Raw genomic sequence first — 8,750 nt, 5'->3', positions numbered from 1 at the left:
CCATCGATCCCATCCCAGGGATCCCGTCCCATCCCTGAGATCCCATCCCAGCGATCCCATCTCATCCCAGGGATGCCATCCCATCACATCTCATTGCAGGGATCGCATCCCAGGGATCCCATCCCACCCCATCCCATCCCAGGGATCCCATCCCAGGGATCCAATCCCATTCCAGGGATCCCATTCCAGAGATCCCATCACATCCCATCCCATCCCAGGGATCTCCTCCAAGGGATCCATTCCTATCCCAGGGATCCTATCCCATCCCAGTGATCCCATCCCTTCCAATACCATCCCATCCGAGGGATACCATCCCATCCCATCCCATCCCATCCCAGGGATCCCATCCCAGGGATCTCATCCCAGGGATCCCATCCCATCACAGCGATCCCATCCCAGGGATCCCAGCCCAGGTATCCCATCCCATCCCATCCCATCCCAGGGATCCCATCCAATCCAAGGGATCACATCCCAGGGATCCCATCCCATCCCAGGGATCCCATCCCATCCCATCCCATCGCATCCCATCCCAGGGATCCCATCCCATCCCAGGGATCCCATCCCAGGCGTCCCATCGCTTCCGGGGAATCCCATTGCATCCCAGGGATCCCATCCCATCCCGGGCACCCCTTCCCAGGGATCCCATCCCATCCCAGGGATCCCATCCCATCCCATCACATCCCATCCCATCCCATCGCAGCGATACCATCCCAGGGATCCCATCCCGTCCCACGGATCCCATCCCATCCCAGGGATCCCACCCCAGCCCATCCCAGGGATCCCATCCAATCCCAGGGATCCCATCCCAGGGATCCCATCCCATCCCAGGGATCCCATCCCAGGGATCCCATCCCATCTCAGGGATTCCATCCCATCACAGGGATCCCATCCCATCCCATCCCATCCCATCACAGGTATCCCATCCCATCCCATCCCATCCCATCCCAGGGATCCCTTCCCAGGGATCCCATCCCATCCCATCCCATCCCACCCCTGGGATCCCATCCCATCCCAGGGATCCCACCCCAGCCCATCCCAGGGATCCCATCCAATCCCAGGGATCCCACCCCAGCCCATCCCAGGGATCCCTTCCCAGGGATCCCATCCCATCACATCCCATCCCATCCCATCCCATCCCATCCCGGGGTTACCTTCCCCGGGATCCCATCCCAGCCCATCCCATCCCAGGGATCCCATCCCAGGGGTCCCATCGCTTCCGTGGAATCCCATCGCATCCCAGGGATCCCATCCCGTCCCAGGCACCCCTTCCCAGGAATCCCATCCCATCCCAGGGATCCCATCCCATCCCATCCCATCACATCCCATCCCATCCCATCCCATCCCATCCCATCGATCCCATCCCAGGGATCCCGTCCCATCCCTGAGATCCCATCCCAGCGATCCCATCTCATCCCAGGGATGCCATCCCATCACATCTCATTCCAGGGATCCCATCCCAGGGATCCCATCCCATCCCATCCCATCACATCCCATCGATCCCATCCCAGGGATCCCATCCCAGGGATCCAATCCCATTCCAGGGATCCCATTCCAGAGATCTTATCACATCCCATCCCATCCCATCCCAGGGATCTTCTCCAAGGGATCCATTCCCATCCCAGGGACCCTATCCCATCCCAGTGATCCCATCCCTTCAAATACCATCCCATCCCAGGGATACCATCCCATCCCATCCCATCCCATCCCATCCCATCCCATCTCAGGGATCCCATCCCAAGGATCCCATCCCAGGGATCCCATCCCAGGCATCTCATCCCAGGGATCCCATCCAATCACAGCGATCCCATCCCATCACAGCCATCCCATCCCATCCCATCCCATCCCATTCCATCCCCGGGATCCCATCCCAGCGATCCCGTCCCATCCCAGGGATCCCATCCCATCCCACGGATGCCATCCCATCCCACGGATGCCATCCCATCCAAGGGATTCCATCCCATCCCATCCCTTCCCTGGGATCCCATCGCATCCCAGGGATCCCATCCCATGGATCCCATCCCATCCCATCCCATCACATCCCATCCCATCCTATCACATCGATCCCATCGATCCCATGCCAGGGATCGCATCCCAGGGATGCCATCCCATCACATCTCTTTCCAGGGACCCCATTCCAGGAATCCCATCCCATCTCATCCCATTCCATCCAAGGAACCCAACCCAGGGATCACATCCCATCCCAGGGATTCATCCCATTCCATCCCATCCCAGGGATTCATCCCATCCCATCCCATCCCATCACATCGATCCCATCGATCCCTTCCCAGGGATCCCATCCCAGGGATGCCATCCCATGCCAGAGATCCCATCCAGCGATCCCATCTAATCCCAGGGATCCCATCTCATCACATCTCATTCCAGGGACCCCATCCCAGGAATCCCATCCCATCCCATCCCATCCCAGGGATCCCATCCCATCCCAGGGATCCCATCCCACGGATCCCATCCCATCCCATCCCAACTCATCCCATTCCATCCAAGGAACCCAACCCAGGGATCCCATCCCATCCCATCCCAGGTATCCCTCCCATCCCATCCCATCCCATCCCATCCCATCCCATCCCATCCCATCCAGAGATCCCATGACATCCCATCCCAGGGATCCCATCCCAGGGATACCATCCCAGGGATCCCATCCGATCCCAGGGATCCCATAACATCCCAGGGATCCCATCCCAGGGATCCCATCCCATCCCAGGGACCACATCCCATACCATCCCATCCCATCCCAGGGATCCCATCCCAGGGATCCCATCACATCGCAGGGATCCCATCCCATCCCATTCCAGGGATACCAACCCAGCGATACCATCCCAGGGATCCCATCCCGTCCCACGGATCCCATCCCATCCCAGGGATCCCATCCCATCCCAGGGATCCCATCCCATCCCAGGGATCCCACCCCATCCCAGGGATCCCATCCCAGGGATCCCATCCCATCCCATCCCAGGGATCCCATCCCATCACAGGGATCCCATCCCATCCCATTCCAGGGATCCCAACCCAGCGATACCGTCCCAGGGATCCCATCCCATCCCTGGGTTCCCATCCGATCCCTGGGATCCCATACCATCGCAGGCACCCCTTACCAGGGATCCCAACCCATCCCAGGGATCCCATCCCATCCCAGGGATCCCATCCCATCCCAGGGATCCCATCCCATCCCATCCCATCCCATCCCAGCGATACCATCCCAGAGATCCCATCCCGTCCCACGGATCCCATCCCATCCCAGGTATCCCATCCCATCCCATCCCATCCCATCCCATCCCATCGATCCCATCCCAGGGATCCCGTCCCATCCCTGAGATCCCATCCCAGCGATCCCATCTCATCCCACGGATGCCATCCCATCACATCTCATTCCAGGGATCCCATCCCAGGGATCCCATCCCATCCCATCCCATCACATCCCATCGATCCCATCCCAGGGATGCCATCCCAGGGATCCGATCCAATGCCAGGGATCCCATCCCACCCCATCCCATGTCAGGGATCCCATCCCAGGGATCCAATCCCATTCCAGGGATCCCATTCCAGAGGTCCCATCACATCCCATCCCATCCCATCCCAGGGATCTCCTCCAAGGGATCCATTCCCATCCCAGGGATCCTATCCCATGCCAGTGATCCCATCCCTTCAAATACCATCCCATCCCAGGGATACCATCCCATCCCATCCCAGGGATCCCATCCCAGGGATCCCATCCCAGGGATCCCATCCCATCCCATCCCATCCCATCCCAGGGATCCCATCCAATCCCAGGGATCCCATCCCAGGGATCCCATCCCATCCCAGGGATTCCATCCCATCACAGGGATCCCATCCCATCCCATCCCATCCCATCCCATCCCATCCCAGGGATCCCTTCCCAGGGATCCCATCCCATCCCATCCCAGGGATCCCATCCCATCCCAGGGATCCCATCCCAGGGGTCCCATCGCTGCCATGGAATCCCATCGCATCCCAGGGATCCCATCCCATCCCAGGCACCCCTTCCCAGGGATCCCATCACATCCCAGGGATCCCAACCCATCCCATCACATCCCATCCCATCCCAGCGATACCATCCCAGGGATCCCATCCCGTCCCACGGATCCCATCCCATCCCAGGGATCCCATCCCATCCCATCCCATCCCATCCCATCCCATCCCTGGGATCCCATCCCATCCCAGGGATCCCACCCCATCCCATCCCATCCCAGGGATCCCATCCAATCCCAGGGATCCCATCCCAGGGATCCCATCCCAGGGATCCCATCCCATTCCATCCCATCCCATCGATCCCATCCCAGGGATCCCGTCCCATCCCTGAGATCCCATCCCAGGGATCCCATCCCATCCCAGGGATTCCATCCCATCACAGGGATCCCATCCCATCCCATCCCATCACAGGTATCCCATGCCATCCCATCCCATCCCATCCCAGGGATCCCTTCCCAGGTATCCCATCCCATCCCATCCCATCCCATCCCATCCCAGGGATCCCATCCCAGGGGTCCCATCGCTTCCGTGGAATCCCATCGCATCCCAGGGATCCCATCCCATCCCAGGCACCCCTTCCCAGGGATTCCATCCCATCACAGGGATCCCATCCCATCCCATCCCATCCCATCCCATCCCATCACAGGTATCCCATCCCATCCCATCCCATCCCATCCCATCCCATCCCATCCCATCCCATCCCATCCCATGGATCCCATCCCATCCCAGGGATCCCATCCCAGGGGTCCCATCGCTTCCGTGGAATCCCATCGCATCCCAGGGATCCCATCCCATCCCAGGCACCCCTTCCCAGGGATCCCATCCCATTCCAGGGATTCCATCCCATCACAGGGATCCCATCCCATCCCATCCCATCACAGGTATCCCATCCCATCCCATCCCATCCCATCCCAGGGATCCCATCCCAGGGGTCCCATCGCTTCCGTGGAATCCCATCGCATCCCAGGGATCCCATCCCATCCCAGGCACCCCTTCCCAGGGATTCCATCCCATCACAGGGATCCCATCCCATCCCAGGTATCCCATCCCATCCCATCCCATCCCTGGGATCCCATCCAATCCCAGGGATCCCATCCCAGGGATCCCATCACATCCCAGGGATTCCATCCCATCACAGGGATCCCATCCCATCCCATCCCATCCCATCCCATCCCAGGGATCCCTTCCCAGGGATCCCATCCCATCCCATCCCAGGGATCCCATCCCATCCCAGGGATCCCATCCCAGGGGTCCCATCGCTTCCATGGAATCCCATCGCATCCCAGGGATCCGATCCCATCCCAGGCACCCCTTCCCAGGGATCCCATCACATCCCAGGGATCCCATCCCGTCCCACGGATCCCATCCCATCCCAGGGATCCCATCCCATCCCATCCCATCCCATCCCTGGGATCCCATCCCATCCCAGGGATCCCACCCCATCCCATCCCATCCCAGGGATCCCATCCAATCCCAGGGATCCCATCCCAGGGATCCCATCCCATCCCATCCCATCCCATCCCATCCCATCGATCCCATCCCAGGGATCCCGTCCCATCCCTGAGATCCCATCCCAGGGATTCCATCCCATCACAGGGATCCCATCCCATCCCATCCCATCACAGGTATCCCATCCCATCCCATCCCATCCCATCCCATCCCAGGGATCCCTTCCCAGGTATCCCATCCCATCCCATCCCATCCCATCCCAGGGATCCCATCCCAGGGGTCCCATCGCTTCCGTGGAATCCCATCGCATCCCAGGGATCCCATCCCATCCCAGGCACCCCTTCCCAGGGATTCCATCCCATCACAGGGATCCCATCCCATCCCATCCCATCCCATCCCAGGTATCCCATCCCATCCCATCCCATCCCATCCCATCCCATCCCATCCCATCCCATCCCATGGATCCCATCGCATCCCAGGGATCCCATCCCATCCCAGGCACCCCTTCCCAGGGATCCCATCCCATCCCATCCCATCCCAGCGATACCATCCCAGAGATCCCATCCCGTCCCACGGATCCCATCCCATCCCAGGTATCCCATCCCATCCCATCCCATCCCATCCCATCCCATCCCATCCCTGGGATCCCATCGCTTCCCAGGGATCCCATGCCATCCCAGGCACCCCTTCCCAGGAATCCCATCCCATCCCATCCCATCACATCCCATCCCATCCCAGATATCCCATACCAGGGATCCAATCCCATTCCAGGGATCCCATTCCAGAGATCCCATCACATCCCATCCCATCCCATCCCATCCGATCCCCGGGATCTCCTCCAAGGGATCCATTCCCATCCCAGGGATCCTACCCCATCCCAGTGATCCCATCCCTTCAAATACCATCCCATGCCAGGGATACCATCCCATCCCATCCCATCCCATCCCATCCCATCCCATCCCATCCCATCCCATCCCATCCCAGGGATCCCATCCCAGGGGTCCCATCGCTTCCGTGGAATCACATCGCATCCCAGGGATCCCATCCCATCCCAGGGATCCCATCCCATCCCAGACACCCCTTCCCAGGGGTCCCATCCCATCCCAGGGATCCCATCCCTGGGATCCCATCCCATCCCAGGGATCCCACCCCATCCCATCCCATCCCAGGGATCCCATCCCATCCCAGGGATCCCATCCCAGGGATCCAATCCCATTCCAGGGATCCCATTCCAGAGATCCCATCACATCCCATCCCATCCCAGGGATCTCCTCCAAGGGATCCATTCCCATCCCAGGGATCCTATCCCATCCCAGTGATCCCATCCCTTCAAATACCATCCCATCCCAGGGATACCATCCCATCCCATCCCATCCCATCCCATCCCATCCCATCCCAAGGATCCCATCCCAGGGATCCCATCCCAGGGATCCCATCCCAGGGATCTCATCCCAGGGATCCCATCCCATCACAGCGATCCCATCCCATCCCATCCCATCCCATCCCATCCCATCCCAGGGATCCCATCCAATCCCAGGGATCCCATCCCATCCCAGGGATTCCATCCCATCACAGGGATCCCGTCCCATCCCATCCCATCCCATCCCATCACAGGTATCCCATCCCATCCCATCCCATCCCATCCCATCCCATCCCATCCCATCCCATCCCATCCCAGGGATCCCTTCCCAGGGATCCCATCCCATCCCATCCCAGGGATCCCATCGCATCCCAGGGATCCCATCCCAGGGGTCCCATCGCTTCCGTGGAATCCCATCGCATCCCAGGGATCCCATCCCATCCCAGGCACCCCTTCCCAGGGATCCCATCCCATCCCATCCCATCCCAGTGATACCATCCCAGAGATCCCATTCCGTCCCACGGATCCCATCCCATCCCAGGTATCCCATCCCATCCCATCCCATCCCATCCCATCCCATCCCAGGGGTCCCATCGCTTCCGTGGAATCCCATCGCATCCCAGGGATCCCATCCCATCCCAGGCACCCCTTCCCAGGAATCCCATCCCATCCCATCCCATCCCATCACATCCCATCCCATCCCAGAGATCCCATACCAGGGATCCCATCCCATCCCATCCCATCCCATCCCATCCCATCCCATCCCATCCCATCCCATCCCATCCCATCGATCCCATCCCAGGGATCCCGTCCCATCCCTGAGATCCCATCCCAGCGATCCCATCTCATCCCAGGGATGCCATCCCATCACATCTCATTCCAGGGATCCCATCCCAGGGATCCCACCCCATCCCATCCCATCCCAGGGATCCCATCCAATCCCAGGGATCCCATCCCAGGGATCCCATCCCATCCCAGGGATTCCATCCCATCACAAGGAACCCACCCAATCCCATCCCATCCCATCCCATCCCATCCCATCACAGGTATCCCATCCCATCCCATCCCATCCCATCCCATCCCATCCCAGGGATCCCTTCCCAGGGATTTCATCCCATCCCATCCCATCCCATCCCATCACAGCGATCCCATCCCATCCCAGGGATCCCACCCCATCCCAGGGATCCCATTCCAGGGATCCCATCCATCCCATCCCATCCCAGGGATCCCATCCAATCCAAGGGATCCCATCCCAGGGATCCCATCCCATCCCAGGGATTCCATCCCATCCCAGGTATCCCATCCCATCCCATCCCATCCCAGTGATCCCTTCCCCGGGATCCCATCCCATCCCATCCCATCCCAGGGATCCCATCCCATGGGGTCCCATCACTTCCGTGAAATCCCATCGCATCCCAGGGATCCCATCCCATCCCAGGCACCCCTTCCCAGGGATCCCATCCCATCCCAGGGATCCCATCCCGTCCCACGGATCCCATCCCATCCCATCCCATGCCTGGGATCCCATCCCATCCCAGGGATCCCATCCCATCCCAGGGATCCCACCCCATCCCATCCCATCCCAGGGATCCCATCCAATCCCAGGGATCCCATCCCAGGGATCCCATCCCATCCCAGGGATTCCATCCCATCACAAGGAACCCACCCAATCCCATCCCATCCCATCCCATCCCATCCCATCCCATCCCATCACAGGTATCCCATCCCATCCCATCCCATCCCATCCCATCCCATCCCATCCCATCACAGCGATCCCATCCCATCCCATGGATCCCATCCCATCCCAAGGATCCCATCCCAGGGAACCCATCCCATCCCATGGATCCCATCCCATCACATCCCATCCCATCCCATTCCATCCCATCCCAACCCATCCCATCCCATCCCAGGGATCCCATCCATCCCATTCCAGGGA

Source organism: Sturnus vulgaris, chromosome W (assembly GCF_052056855.1).
Source record: "Sturnus vulgaris isolate bStuVul1 chromosome W, bStuVul1.hap1, whole genome shotgun sequence".
NCBI classification, from domain to species: Eukaryota; Metazoa; Chordata; class Aves; order Passeriformes; family Sturnidae; genus Sturnus; species Sturnus vulgaris.
The sequence above is the reverse complement of the archived record's forward strand: the minus strand, read 5'-3'. Positions refer to the sequence as shown.